General features: G+C 36.2%; 1 long non-coding RNA gene across 1 annotated transcript in view; it reads right to left on the bottom strand.

Annotated features, from left to right (window-relative positions):
• Positions 1-7,786: 7,786 nt before the first annotated feature.
• LOC126336265 (uncharacterized) overlaps positions 7,787-15,986 on the bottom strand; it is a 38,497-nt gene continuing 30,297 nt past the window's right edge. Inside the window, exons 2-3 of the long non-coding RNA XR_007564936.1 lie at positions 14,599-14,753; positions 7,787-7,974 (exon numbers count right to left, since the gene is read on the bottom strand). This is a non-coding gene — a long non-coding RNA (uncharacterized LOC126336265). The remainder of the gene's footprint in view (positions 7,975-14,598; positions 14,754-15,986) is intronic.

The raw sequence follows: 15,986 nt of genomic DNA on the forward strand, positions 1-15,986 counted from the left end.
GCTCTATCTAACACTGCAATTAATATGCCAGCACTCATGTTCAGGGCAAACAGCAGAACAGAAAATTGGCAACTTCTATCATAGCACATGAATGCAGCATACTGATGACTTTGAGGATGGAATAAAATTTGCCAGTGCAATGGCCAAGGTCAATCAAGAACAAATACTTAACTCTGTGAAATTTTAACAATTGCTCTTCAGTATTGTCTGGTCTGGTTGTCATAGGTGTGATGATTTTATTTATTTCCCTGGCACCCAGGACAAGATGAACAGTATCATCATGTTTGATGATTGCTCATATTAGACTGCAGTACAGTGAATGTTATGGTTCAATTATATTCCACTTAATCATGTGCTTGATCTATTTCCTGACAGCCTCCTTTTTCGTACATGGAATTGTGTATGACATGCAATTTAAAGTTTCTTGTGGATATACCTTCATTTGATGCACATACTCCTTTATTACACTGGGGTTTTCTTCAGAAGTGTGAAAGAACTGTTTCAATAGGGCATGTAAATCATGCCTCTGTTCATGTGCAAGTGTGGTGTATTCTTCAACTTTTTGGTGTATATTGTATAGGTTGGTCCCCTCCTCCAAATTAAAATCATTAAATTTTTCATTTATGTAGAAAATGTTGTGATACATCAATTGAATATTAACCTTGTTTCTCAAATGACTTGTTTTCAACAAATCAATTAAAATAGGTTTTTTGTCAACATACAAATGACACTTAGCATTAACTAGATCAATCTTTACCTGGCACTTTTTGAAAAATTCCATGCCTAACGGACAGTTAACTATTAATTTTTCAACTACTTAAAATGTGTAGATAAGTAGTTTTTATTTATGTTAATAGGTAAAATATTTGCAGCCTGACAACCTATCATTTACTCTCCAGTGCCGTTGTAATGTGACAATTTTGTACTCGTAAAGTAGATAAACCCAGTTTTTTCCACAGTTCATCAAACAGACTTCGCAAAATTAAATTTGCTGCTGTGCCTCTGCCTAGCACAACCCATATGTCTATGTTTATATTAGCTTGTACTTCATCCTCTAATCCTTTAATATTACTCATATCTTCATCTGTATAAAGACTGTTCCTCATGTCACATTTCTGATCTTATCTTATAAAATAGTTATTCGAAAGCCTTATGCCTCTGTTTCCATTCATGATCAATGACAGGGCATTTGGCCTGTGCAACCGCTGTTCCCTCTGGTGGAAATTGGGTGTTAATCCCCCCATCGATCACATCAGCTATGTGTAGCTTGGGTTCAAAACTGTTACACATATGTCCTTGTATTCGACCGGTTGCAGCATTACCCTGTTCTGTGGCCCTCCCGCTCCCGTAACCAATGTTGTTATTGTAGTTAATTGATGGGTGATTATTAGTATTACCAAAATTTTGTTGTGCATTGTTGTTAAGGCCATACGCATTATTCCATCCATTCTGGTTATTACGATGTTGAGAGCTACTTCATTGATGGTACCTCTGCCATTATGGTCTCTCTTACCATTTCTTTGGTTGTTTCAAATAATTATGGTTCTCAATATACCCCTGGAGTGGTGTGTATGGATGACACACATGTCGCATGTTCCCATATTGCTTGCTACTAGTACTGTTGTTGTAGCTGTCCCCACCGTCATTATAGCCATTATTGTTGTAGTTGCTAAAATTTCCTTTTTCTGGTGTGTCTGACTGATTATGACCATAATAGTTTGTCTTAGGGTTGCCTTCATACATGAGTGAATAGTTGCATGTCACAGACCTCCGTTTCAAGTCTCTCTTGTATTCCCTGTTACCAGTATTTCTCTTAAAAGACTTGCTCAAATTCTTCATATGTGTGACAATTGTCAGCTTCTTCTGCTGCCCATAAATGGGCTTCACACTGAATCCATCCAATAATGAATTGGAGTTTTTTGTTTTTCAGGCCAATGTCAGGGTAATTTGTTCCTAAATGCTGGCACAAATATTATGGGTGTGTGTTTTTTTATTCCTGTGAAACTGTGCTATTTCATCTGATTGTGATGTTCTTCTTTGCTTCTTTGTCAATGGCATGGCAGTGTTCAACAATGCTGGCACATTCTCACAAGGATTTGCAAATTGTTCCAGTTTGCCTGTATCATACTCTGCTCATGGATAGACCATGTTCATGCGATTACTTTCTGTAGTTGACCTATTCTGGTTTGTAGCTACAGATGGACCACTTTTTGCTTTTTAGCTGAGAGCAAATTTTATCTTCTATTATTTTCATGTCACTGTCAATTTTAGCGAGCATTTTTGTTTCACACTCACAAATTATTTCCTCTATAGCATCGACATAGTCCTGTGTTTGTGGATACACTTTTCTTTGAGTGAGATGTCACTGTCAAATATTCCCACTTCAGTTGTTTCATTTAATTTCTTTACATCCTTCTTAAGCCCTCCATATCTGAATATTAGAAATGTATGACCCAGTTTCAAAAGACCAACATCTTGTGTGAGTTTGCATATGTCCTCTGGCAATTCTTTGCAAGTTGATACAAACTCTGTTACGTTTGTTTGCATAATTGTGACCAATTTGGTTATAATTTTGTGCTCATTTTTCAAGGCTTTTGTGCCTCTACTACCCTTTGTACTTGGTCTACACCTTTTTTCTCTTCCTTTCTAAAGTCTGATAACTTTTGGTTTAACTACATATTCACACTTGAAAAATTTCTTGTCTAATTCATTAGTGATCCCTGTTAAATCAGTATTCCAATTATTACACAAAATTTCAAGATGACCAACTAACGTACTGACTTTTTGTTCTAACATGCTGATATGTTTGGAAAGTTTTTTATCGAGATTGCTGACTTCTGTTGCAACAATCTCAATTTTTGAAGTTAATTTTGTATCCAAGCTACTGATTTTGTTCACTAATTATCTGGCTGTACCTCGGCATTCAGTACTTATTTTTGTGCTATCTGAATGTATACCAACACTTTCTGAATGTATGCTGGCCATTTCTGAACTCATTTTTAACATTGCTTGCAATGTTTGGTTACTATCTCATAACTACAATTACATATTGATCTATGCACATTAATCTCAAAATTGAGTCACAAAAATTTTCATTGTCAGTTTCATTACTTGTTAAAGTATTACTATTAAAAATCTCACCCTCTAACATTGACTGAGAACCAGTCTCATTAAGCATGAGCCACATATTATCCCCAAAATGCTTGTGTGATTCACTAATAGTAGTAAAGTTATACTAAATATTCTCATTACTAGCCTCTCTTATTGACAAATTTGTGAAATCTTCTACATTTTCATGTTTATTAATAGTTACCGTATTTATTGCTTGTTGGTGGGTTCCATTTTTGATAAACACATATGTGTATGTAAAATATGTAAAATTCTTAGTGAAAAACTTTTTTTTATCTTTAGCAATTACTTTTTCCATGCAACAAGATGGTACATAACTATCATACTATTATGTCACAAACACTACAAGAATACATATTACAAGATTGGACTTTGTTGCTTGCTTCAGTGGTTGGGAAATTGAACAAAGGGTGGTATCATGGTGGAATTGGTCCCACATGCATAAAAGTCAACAATACACTTGATCCTACCTTGAACATTGTTTGTTCATATTTCCTCATAATTCAGAATTTCGTAATTTCCAGTATAATTGGATGGTTTAAATGTTTCTTGTTCCAAATAATTACTAAATGTCTTTTTCCATCTTCCTCCCTTATATACCACAAATACACGACAAAAAATATTTATTAATACAATGCTGATATCCAGTAATTCCTTCTAATTTTTATACAAATACAAATACAATATTGTACTTACATGCAAGATTTTTGGAGGTTATAATCCTGTCACAGTCATTTGTATGGAAATTATTGGGAAAGAGAATTTTGAAATGACAGTGGGAATATTATTTAAAGGGGTAAATGATTTTTGAAATTGTGTAGAATATATTATCAGATAAATGAAGGCTTTCGGCTATCTGAATAGTCACCGTAGCTAATGAAGAAATAGGTGAACAATAAGATTTTGATAAGAATACATAGGCATAAAACCTAATAATGTTCTTATGCCCCTTCCTGAAATAACTGCTTCCAGCTCTTTAACACTGCAGTGAAACATTGGTGTTTTCCTTCATTATAACTGGTGTCCTTTGCAGGTCCTCATGATCACCCAAAATTGTTGCAGTGGATTTTCATGGAATGATAAATATTCAAACAACCTTTTATAACCATCATGAATATATTTGAACACAACCCTTACATTTATTTATTTACATAGTTTATGCCCACATTGGAGCACTAAAATCAAACATAATGCAACAGAGTCTACAATTATTAAAATTAGGTCTTAGCAGTCAGTGATTTCTTTGTTTTCCAAAATTTCTTCATTCGCTGTGATCTGGCTGCTTGTTCTTCTTCAGATATGACATACTTCTTTCGTTCTGATGGTTTGAATCTCAGCCGAATGTATTTGTTCTTCAGGCATAGTTTCTCTTCTCTGTGTTGACTTTGGTGTGTGGTGATGTTCAATTCATCCAGATCACTGTGTACTTCTTTAAACCAGATGGTTTTGGTTTTACTGTTCCAGAAGAAGTCAAAAAGTTGCCTCAGGATTCTACTATTTAGTAGGCAAGATATGTGCCCAAAAAAAGTAATCCTTCTTTTCTGCATTGTATCAATAATGGATTCATTTTCTTTATACACTACTGAATTGGGCAGAAGCCTCCACTGCCCATTAACTTGACGTTTCTTACTTATAACTGTTTGGAGTATTCTTCTATCAACTTTCTGCAATTTGTCAGTTGTTTCTTGAGTATTTGGTTTGAATAGTGTTGCATAAGTTGCTTCTGGTTTAACGATGGAGGAGTTTTGGTTGGGGGGTGGTGGGTTGGGAGATTAAAGGGACTAGACTGCTATGGTCATCGGTGACAGAGGAATAATGTCACAATTTAGCATTTATTGAGAGAGATTGTTTTTTTTTTGTAGGTTGGCCATGTGGTTCTCTGCACTGGCCACAGTTTTAATGTTCTGCTATCTATTGATGCTCTTTCGTTAACATTCCAGGTAATATTTTCACCAAGATATTTAAGGTTTTTTACTACTTTAATTTTTTAATCATTATGGACTATGTTACGGGATGTGTCAACTGTGAAGCTGGGCATCATTTCTGTTTTCTCAGGCAAAATTTGCAATCCAACCTTTGCTGCTAATCATTCTAGTTGTTCTGTCTGAACCTTTGCTTCATCAATATTGTTTGCTAACAGTGCCAAATCATCTGCAAATGCAAGACAGTTAAGTTGAATCTTCCTTCCAATCTTAACAGATGGTGGGCATATCTTGTTCCATTCATGCATGATTTTTCTCCAGCACACAATTGAACAATAATCAAGACAATCCATCGCCTTGTTGAAGCCCAGTACGAATCTCAAAAGGTTCAGAGAATTCATTTCTGAACCTTACTCTAGCTTTGCTATTTCAAAGGGTGACTGCAATGAGGTTGAAATATTTCTGATTTAAACCAAATTCTTTAAGAATTGACAGTACAGGTTCATGATGGGTACTAGTGAAGGCTTTTTCAAAATGTGATCACTAGTTTCTTGTTCCTGACCCTTGGATGTTTCATTATCCAACTGAGAATAGTAATTTGATCAGGACAGCTTTGTCCTGGATGAAAGCCTCCTTGATATTCATCTAGTTCACCATCAAGTTGTTCATGAATTTTGAAATACAGAACCTTGGAAATTTTTTTATAATATCCAGCAGGGGTATAGCCCTATAATTATTTGGATCCAATCTATCTCCTTTTTTGTGTAGTGGATGGATTATTGCAACATTCCATTCTTCTGATATCTTCTCAGTATTCCAAATGTCAGTGAGATGTTTGTGTAAGTTCAGAATATTTTGCACATATGCATAATTCTAAAGTTCTACCACTTGTTGGATCCCACCTGCTGCTTTGTAATTCTGAAGTGAGTTAATCACTGTTTGTACTTGATCTGGATGTGGTGGTATAACTCTTTCTAAACGTGCTTTGTTTCTTGGATAGGGGTCAAATTACAAATAATTTTCAGGTTCTGTGCTATTTAGTAACTGTTTGAAATATTTAGCCAATATCATTGAATTCTCATAACTGTTATGTGCTACCTTTCCATTTGTACTTCATCATAAGAGTAGGTGGAGTGTATTTCAACTGGTACTGTTTGAATGTCTGATAGTAATCTCTTGTCTTGTGGCTAGTGAAAGCAACCTCGATAGAATTTAGTGAGTTCTTATGAAATTTCCTTTTGACCCTTCTAATTTCTTTGGTGGTTGATCGTCTAGCATTTATTAATTCCTCCCTGGAGCTTTCAGTTAATGACCTCATTAACCAGGCCTTATGTCTATGTTGAATCGCTACATCACATTCCTCATTCCACTGAGCATGTTTCTTGCGTTTCCGTACAGGAGCTACTTCTCCAGCCAAGGCTTTTAATCAATTGACAGTGGTTTCTAGATTGTCACTTAAAGGTATTCTTGATCTCTCATAATATATCTGATTATTAATAATATAACAAGGGTCACATGTTCTCTTTGTATCTAACTTTTGAGGTTTGCTTTTTCTTTTAGGTGTCAGTTTGACTTTAATTTTTTAAATGTAGTGATCTGAATCGACATCGATGTCATGCAGCACTTTAACATTATAGATTTCCTTATGGAATTTCTGATCCATGGGTACATAATCTATCTTTAAATCTCATAGCTTGATGTTAGGGCACTGCCATGCCATTAACTTATGTGCTCTTCTCTTAAAGCTTGTTGTTTTCCAAACCAATCGATTTGTTGTATAAAATTCAATTAACCATTCCCTGTTCTTGTTTGTAAGTTAATGCGCTGGCCATCGCCCCACTGCACCTTGAAATTTCTCCTCTCATCTTATCTTCGCATTACAGTCTCCGAGCAGAATTTTAATGTTAATAACAACCCTTACATAATACATTAACAACTAGGCAGATGTATACATGTGTCTAGTCTCTTTGACATCTCAAAACAGGCAGACATACATCTACTAATTAATTAATGCATGCTGGATTGCTCATTAATAATCATCTCTATCCTTGCTATCTTTTTATCATTGTCACAGATGTTCTGACTATATAGCACTCAGAGAGCACGTCTTTTAATCAACTTAAAAATTACTGCCACAAGCTATTTTGTACAAGTTCAGTCACTGACTTTTCTGTACCATTTCATAACATTCTTGATACTTTCATTGTAATTAGAGTGTTACTAATTATCTGTATGAGTGAACTAAACACCCAACAGCTACTTAAAATGCTGTATAAATAAAACTGTGGTAATGCTAAAGCCATGAATTTGCACATGTATCAATATATCAAAACCTAAATTTCATTTATATCAAAGTAGTCTCTGTGCATGACATTATACTTACAATCTTGTATGTATATAACAAGGATGCTTAGCTTATGTGACTTGCAGGTAAATGTGATAGAACTTCCGGACGGTAGACTCTTGAAGAAATCATTTCTAATAGTTTATAAATTCTAGCATCAGTTTTCAGAACAGTAACGGCCTCCATACCATTACTGAAGTGACCAAGCTGATACAGTTAAACCAATAACAGCTTACACAAAGGCACACAAGCAATTGTTCTTGTCATGATTTATTTATCTACGAAATTAGAGAAACTTTAAGGTGTGCTACAATCAAAGGCACTTTTTTGTATGCACTTTATAGTGATTTTTGGAGGTTAGATAGGTTAGATTTAAATGTAGATCAAATGATTATTTTTTCCAAATCTGTAAGTCATTTATTTGCAAGTTACTTAGGTAAATTTTCATACTGAATCAAGGGTTACTAAAGGGAAATGTCTGCGGTACATTTCATCAAAACGAAATGTAGTATCACTGAAGTTAACAAGTCTCTTGAATGGTTTCAGAGATACAGCTGGCATTGCAAAGGACGAAGGTACCTGCAACATGATAAAATGCTGTGATATTTGTAAAACAATGGAATTATTCACATAAGTTTCTTATTATCTAGATCAAATACTCATGAATTTAATTGTTTGCCATGCTGGAACAGGTGCAGACTGAAGGGAGAGGGTAGGGGGGGGGGGGTGTTATGTCCATCACAGCCCTTGCCCCTCCCCCAACCCAATTTTTTAAAATAAAAGCATTTATGTTTTTAGATTCAAAATGTGTTCAAAAAATAACAGAAAATGTGTTTTATATACTTAGCCAATGCTTTTTACAATCCTTGTAAAGCTTCTGGAATTTGATGTTTGGGATAGCCTTTTGTTCTCTGTGTAGTGTGTTTTCAATCTCATGTATGCTTATAAAGCAACGATGCTTTGGGGTTTTCTTTATTTTTACAGCCAGAAAAAAAGGCAAATGGAGCCATATCTGGGAAGATGGATGTTAGGATGCAACTACTGTATTATTTTTGGCCTAAAATTCACAACCAAGCAATGAAGTACATTATCATTATGTAAAACCCATTGTTTGTTTGTCACAAATCTTGGTGTTAAGGCACTGAACTTATAAATAGTATTCCTTAATGATCACTTGATATTATGGTAATAACTCATGGTGTACCACAGTGTTAACATCAAAGAATAGAATGCACATAACTTTCACATTTGACTGCAGTCATTGAGCTTTTTTTGTTCTTGGTGATACAGAATGCTTTTTCACTGGGAGCCTTAGTTTCATTGTCATATCTATACACCTATTTTTTGTCAACTGTTATGAATATGTCAGTAGTTCTATTGACCATTGAGCAACTTGTATTCACCCATTTTGATTTGTAATTGAAAAATTTTGAACAAAATTTGCTGTCACAAATTTTATAACCAACACATCAAGCGTAACCAAAATGTAGCAAGAGCCAGCTGATATCCAGTTCAGCCCTGACCTGAATGAATGTGCAGCTCAGTGTGTAAAATTTTTCATGGTTTGTTTTTACTTTTCTGGATGATACTAACCTGCATCAGTCATCTGGGACTCTCACTGTTGGTACAGGTGCAATTCAAATTCCAACTACTGGGAGCATACTCCTCTATAAAGCAAATTCTGTGTGCCACTAAGTGTTGTTGCAACAGCAAGTAAGATATTCTGCTATTTTTCATTGTACTATGTAAATGACCATTGCTCAGTGTTAATGTTTTTTTTTATCAAAAGAGGTGTAATAACTACAATTAAAACTGTTTTCTGTAATTCTTTTGCAATTATGCTGTTTATTGTGGAACAAATAACAACTATCTCCAGTGTGCAGGTTAGTATTTTCTATTTTTAATACTTGCATGATCGTGCAGAGTTAAAAAATATTCATCAAAATACATTTTCACAATAAAAAGTATTTATTGCTAGGGGGATATTGTCACGTTTGCTTCTCAGATGCCAACTAGTGAAAGTATTTTGTCTGAAAGTGAAATACTTAGCATTTGGAATGAGATTTCAGACGTCAGTGATTTGCCTGAAGATGAGAACATTAATATCGATTGCCCATTACAACAACCAAGAAGCTATATAAAAGAAACAACTTCAGAATACATCACCAACCAAGAAAGTTGTCTCAAAAGCAGTAATGAATCTGAAATTTTTTTTGCTGTGCCAGAATTATTGCCGGAGAAGGTATTTCATGTGTATCCTCACAACAATGAGTAATACCAGAAGAGTTCCATAATGTGAATCCATAGCCTTCTGTATTGATGACACAGCAGAGGTGGTTATGGAGACAGAAGCAATATGATGAACAGTTTTCTTTATACAGTGCTTCCAGTACCAAGATGAAGATGATGTTCATTTATTTCACAATTTTTTTAAATATTTTAGTGTAAAGCACATATTTTTTTTCTTTCAGGTTCCAGTGATACCTAAAAGCTCTATGCATTACTATTCTCAGTATTTCTTTCAAGATTTCTCTCTTTACATCATAACTGTCAAACATATATTCAACAGCAAAAAGTGGTGTGTCATAGTGAACTTAAGTATTCCTTTGGTTTGAATTTAGTTATCCACATGATCAGTACAACATGTTTGAAGTTAGGACAAGATAGTTGTAGGATAATGGAAAGAAAGCAATGTTGCACTCAGATATAACCAGTCAATGGGTAATATGGAGATCTGTGATCAGCAATAACAGAGTGTTACTGTACGCAGTAGAGGACAAGGAAATTGATTTTAAGGGTCAGTCTCCAGTTCTTCAATTAGCTGCAGTACTGCTGAATGGAATACAGAATAATTGCTAAACAAAAATTAAGTTCCGCAGAAAGACGTTAAGGACCTGATGAAAGTTCAGATGGAAATGGAAACTCACCTGAATAAATTAGCTGAGGTGCATTAGCCTGAGATTGAAACTAAGGCTGAAGCATGTAAGAGCACCAAATACTGCAAATTTTTCAGTGCCTATTCCTTGTGATGACAAGAGGTGTGATATTTATGATCATTTACCATTCATTGATGATCCAGCTTCTCCACGAAATATTACTTCAAGGAATAGCACAATCAAAAGCTGTTGTGAAAAATGCAATCTATATTTATGTGCTTTGAAGCACAAAAGTTTCTTCAAGCACTTTCACATGTGCACGCAATAAGTTGATAGCCTGTAGATTATCATTAGTGATTCTTCAATGACTGTTTTCCAATAACTTTAACTAAGTATCTAAATTTTATTCTAGTTTACACATGAATGAATAAAAACATTCCAGCAAGTTTTACATTAGCATAACATTTCACCAAGTTTTACATTAAGAGTAAAGACACTTCAAGGGTCAAAATTTTATCACTAAAGTGTCAAAGCATTGCTAACAGAATTCCCAAATTTACTGTCCTCCAGGAAAGTCCTTACACTCAAATTATTCTCAGGGCCAAGAGCTCATTCAAAGCTCTGCAATACTTAGCATGTCATGGAATATGTATCAGAAAGACAGTGCATATGCCATAGCAGTGGGACTGTTCATTGCAGTTGACAAAAATATTGTCTCTATTGAGACTGGCATTGAATGTGGCAAGGAAGTTATCTGGTCACGTATAACAGGCCGATAACTACGAAAGCAGATAATTTGTTATAACAATAACTCCCATCAATGCAGTTCACAAAAACTGGTATAGAGGGAAGGATCTAAATGTGTAGAGTCATGAAGCATCCACTGAAATCAAGAGTGTTGTGCTGAGCTGGTTCTTCGGATGGACAGCTGGTTGGTAGATGTGCCAATATAAAAAGCTGTGCAATGATTGCAGCAGGCTTGGTAAATGACATGGCTGCTTTCGCAGGTGGCCTGCAGGGTAGGATAAACCTATGACAGGGCTGGGATAAGAAGTGCTGGGTGGGTGGATTGGGCAGGTTTTCCCCCTGGGTCTTCCACAAGGATACGATTCTTGTGGCCTAGGGATGGATGGAACACCACTTTACGAGGTTGGGAAGTATCTCGGATAGGATGTTCCACATTTCCAGGCATGAGGATTGTTAATCAAAGCTCTGGCAGAGGATTTGGTTCAGTTGTTCCATCCAGGGGTAGTACTGGGTGATGAAGGGGACACTCCTTTGTGGCTGGTTATTGGGTGTGGTGTGAAGATTCAGGGTGTGAGAGGAAATTGCACAGAGCTATTTGTGGACTAGGTCAGGGTATTGTGCCTGTCTGTGAAGACCTTAGTGAGACCCTCAGAATACTGAAGCAAGTGACTTTTTGTCACTGTAGATACACTGTTCCCAGGTGACCAGGCTGACGGAAGGGATGTTTTGATGTGAAAGCGATAACAGCTGTCAAAATGCAGGTGCTGTTCACAGTTGCTGGGTTTAATGTGGACAGAAGTGTGGACGGAACTGTCAGAGAAGAGGGGATCGACATTTACGAAAGTGGGATGCTGGGTCAAGGGGGACTGTGTGAAACAGACGGGAGAGGTAGTGTCGAGCATGGGAATGTTGTGTGGCCTCGAGTACAGATCGTGAAGATCTTCATTCCTCCACAAATTTGAAATGTTCTCTTTGTGCGGTCCTCCTCGACCCAGCACGCCACCTTGCTAGATGTGATCTTCTACAGCTGTCATCCATTTCACACCAAAAAATCCCTCCGTACATCCCAGCCACCTGGGGATCACATATCTTCCTGGACAATAATTCCCTCACTCAGTATGCTAATGGTCTCACCGAGGCCTTCACAGAGAGGCACTATCCCCAGACCTAGTCCACGAACAGATGTCCCGTGCCATTTCCCATCATAAACCCCAATTCTCCTCCAAGGAAAGTTGCTACTCACCATGTAGCAGAGATGCTGAGTCGCAGATAGGCACAACAAAAAGACTTTCACAGTTATAGGTTTCGGTCATTAAGGCCTTCTCAACATTAGACACACATATGAACATGCACACACACTCATGCAAATGCAACTCACACACACAACTGCAGTCTCAGGCAACAGAAACCACACTGGTTTCAACCACAAATGACTACAAACAAACCATCATTCGCCCATCAAACAGACTTCCGTAAGGGCAACATAGTGTAGAGAAACAAGTGTAGGAGTTGAAAACAAGGTATCTGGTATGGATGGAATCCCAATTCAATATTTTCAAAGAGTGCTCCACAACATTTGCCCCTTACTCAACTTGCATTTATCATGACTCTCTCATCCAGCAAAAACTCCCAAGTGCAACTGGAAAAAAAGTGCAAGTGACTACTGTGTATAAGAATGACAATAGAATGGACATGCACAATTACAGACCAACATGGCTAACTTTGGTTTGCTATAGAATCCTTGAACATATTCCCAGTTTGAATATAATAAATTTCCTTGAGACCATGAAGTTTATGTCCACAAATCAACATGGTTTTAAAGCATTGCAAAGCAGATTTTTATCAGCTTTCCCTTTCCTTAAATACCATACTGTGAACTATGGATGAATGGCACCTGGCAGATTCCATATTTCTAAATATCCAGAAAACATTTAGCACACTGCCACACTGCAGACCATTAACAAAGGTATGAGCATATGGAATAGGTTCACAGACATTTGAGTGGCTCAAAGACTTCTTAAGTAATAGAAAACAATATTTTATTCTTGACAGTGAGTGTTCATCAGAGAAAAGTATATCCTCAAGAAAACCCATAGGAAACTGTGATAGGATCACTCATGTTCTCTATAACACAAACAATTTGGCAGGCAGCAATCTGCAGTTGTTTGTTGATGATGTAAATTTCTGGGTGGTGTGATAAATGGCAGCTAGTCCTAAATGTGGAAAAATGTAAATTAATGCAGATGAGTAGGAAGATCAAACTTGTAATGTTTGGGTACAGTATTGCTTGTGACCTGCTTGACAACAGTGTCAAGTCATCTGAGTACCTGTACATAAAGTTGCAAAGCGATGTGAGGTGTAACAAGCATGTGAGAACTGTGGTAGGGAAGGCAACTGTTCAACTTCAGTTTATTGGGAGAATTTTAGGAAAGAGTGGTTCTGCTGTAAAGGATACTGCATACAGAATTCTGGTTATACCTATTCTTGAGTACTGCTCAATTGTTTGGGTTCCATACCAGGTCGATTTGAAGGAAAACATGAAAGCAATTCAGAGAGGGCTTTTAATTTTCCTTTGATGAAGCATGTAGAGATCTTTCAGATGTATCAAAAATCAATTTTGATGGGTATTTCCCTAAATACCACAGTTAATGTTGCAATTGGTCCATTAAGGCACAAAGCAGGGGAGGTAGCTCAATGATTAAGATACAGGATTTACATACACAAGTCTGCCCATCCCAATTTAGATTTCAGTCAAAGAAGTATCCCATATGGACTGGCCTGCACAGAGTTCTGACCTGAATTCTATAGAGCACCTTTGGGATGTTTTGGAACGGCAACTTCATGCCAGGCCTCACTGACCAACATCGATATCTTTCTTCAGTGCAGCACTCCGTGAAGAATGGGCTGCCCTTCCTCACGAAACCTTCCAGCACCTGATTGAACGTATGCCTGCGAGAGTGGAAGTTGTCATCAATGCTAAGGGTGGGGCAACACCATATTGAATTCCAGCATTACCAATGGAGGGCACCACGAACTTTTAAGTCATTTTCAGTGGATACTTTTGATTACATAGTGTATTATGAGAAGAAAAGTTGCTACTCACCACATCAGAGTTGCCGAGTCACAGACAGGCACAACAAAAAGACTCTCACAATAGACACACATACACACACATTCTCGCAAATGTAACTCACACACACTTGTGTGCAAGTTGCATTTTGTGTGTGTGTGTGTGTGTGTGTGTGTGTGTGTGTGTGTGTGTGTGTGTGTCTATTGTTAACAAAGGCCTTAATGGCTGAAAGCTATAATAATGAAAGTCTTTTTGTTGTGCCTATCTGCGACTCAGCATCTCTGCTAAATGGTGAGTAGCAAATTTCCTTCTCATAATATTGTTACACTCCATCTAGGATTTTCCATTGTTTGATTTTTGCATGCTGCACTGAGATATATCATGCATAAAACCATAAAACAAAGGAACAGTCATGTCACACTCATACAGTTCTAAATTTATTGTCCATCCAACCCTGTTAATAAGCAACAGCTTTATTAATTAAAGAATAGGAACTTAAAAGATTCTCACCTCATTGACAACAAATGCAAGAATAGATTTGTAAAATGCGTCTTTATGTAACTGGTCTCTTAAAGTTTTATGTACACAACAACGTTTCATGAGTGTGATTTTCTTGTATGCACTAGATGATATTCCCAATGGTTCTCTTTGTTTTTCTCCAGGAGCTATGTAAAATAAACATAAATTACAAATTTCAAATGTTAATCAAATATAAACTAAAATATATGTATAATCATATATCACCTGAACACAGTATTCAAAGATTATATTCTAAATGTACAAAGAATTGCCAAAGGTCTCAAAATATTTCTGACATTGCTCTCTGAGACGTCATGTTTCATATATGAGGGTATGTCTGACAGTGGTGAGTTGCGTCTCATAGAGCAGGGTTGTAATCAGTGGCACCATAACTGAGTGAGAGCTGCCTGGGTGTAAATGGTACTTACAGGTATATGGAATGTGCCATGCATTAAATAAGTTAAATAGAGTCAAATATTAGGAAAATTTTCTCATTGCTGACTGGGACTATATTCTTGATTATTAACAGAACACAGATATATGTTCTACTTTTCTACTACATTAATCATTTTAGGAAAAGAAAGTTTAGTTTCCAAGAGATTTTATTTTTTCTGAGTGTTAAAAAAGTTACACATTTTAGCAAGTATTTTTAAATATATATCTCTTAATACAAAATAATTTCACAAATCTTTTAATTCAAATATATTAGAATGCAGGAAGGAACAACTCCTGAAAATTTCATCATTCTGCTATAAATAGCCCCTAAAAAATTTAAAGTCATGGGAAATTAGAGTGAAAATTTTTACTTCAGTGCATGGCAGCTCCATATCTAATATCATCAGAATTGTCCAACAGCTTCATTTAGATGACTCCTCTTTACGGTCTAGCCATCTTTGGATGGATTTTTACTCCACTATCTGTAGACCTGAGCCATTCCTTGTCAAACCAAAACACAGATGCTCTTTATTCACACAAGGTGATGACTGCTATCGACAAGGGTTCTCAAACTGATTTCATATTTCTGGATTTTCAAAAGGCTCTTGATAATGTTCCTCGCAAGAGACTTCTAAACAAATTGCAGTCATATGGACTATCACTTCAGTTGTGTGATTGCATTAGTGATTTCCTGTCAGAAATATCATAGTTTATAGTAATTGATAGAAATTTATCTCGTAAAACAGAAGTGATATCTGGCATTTCCCATTAAGTATTATAGACCCTCTTTGTTCCCAACCTATCTAAATGATTTAGAAGATGATCTAGCTGCCACTTAGATATTTTGCATATGATACTGTCATTTACTGTATAGTAAAATCATTAGAATATCAAAAACAATTGCAACATGATTTAAACAAAATGGTGTGTAAAGGACTTTGGGA

The sequence above is a fragment of the Schistocerca gregaria genome, chromosome 2 (genome assembly GCF_023897955.1).
Source record: "Schistocerca gregaria isolate iqSchGreg1 chromosome 2, iqSchGreg1.2, whole genome shotgun sequence".
Lineage (NCBI taxonomy): Eukaryota > Metazoa > Arthropoda > Insecta > Orthoptera > Acrididae > Schistocerca > Schistocerca gregaria.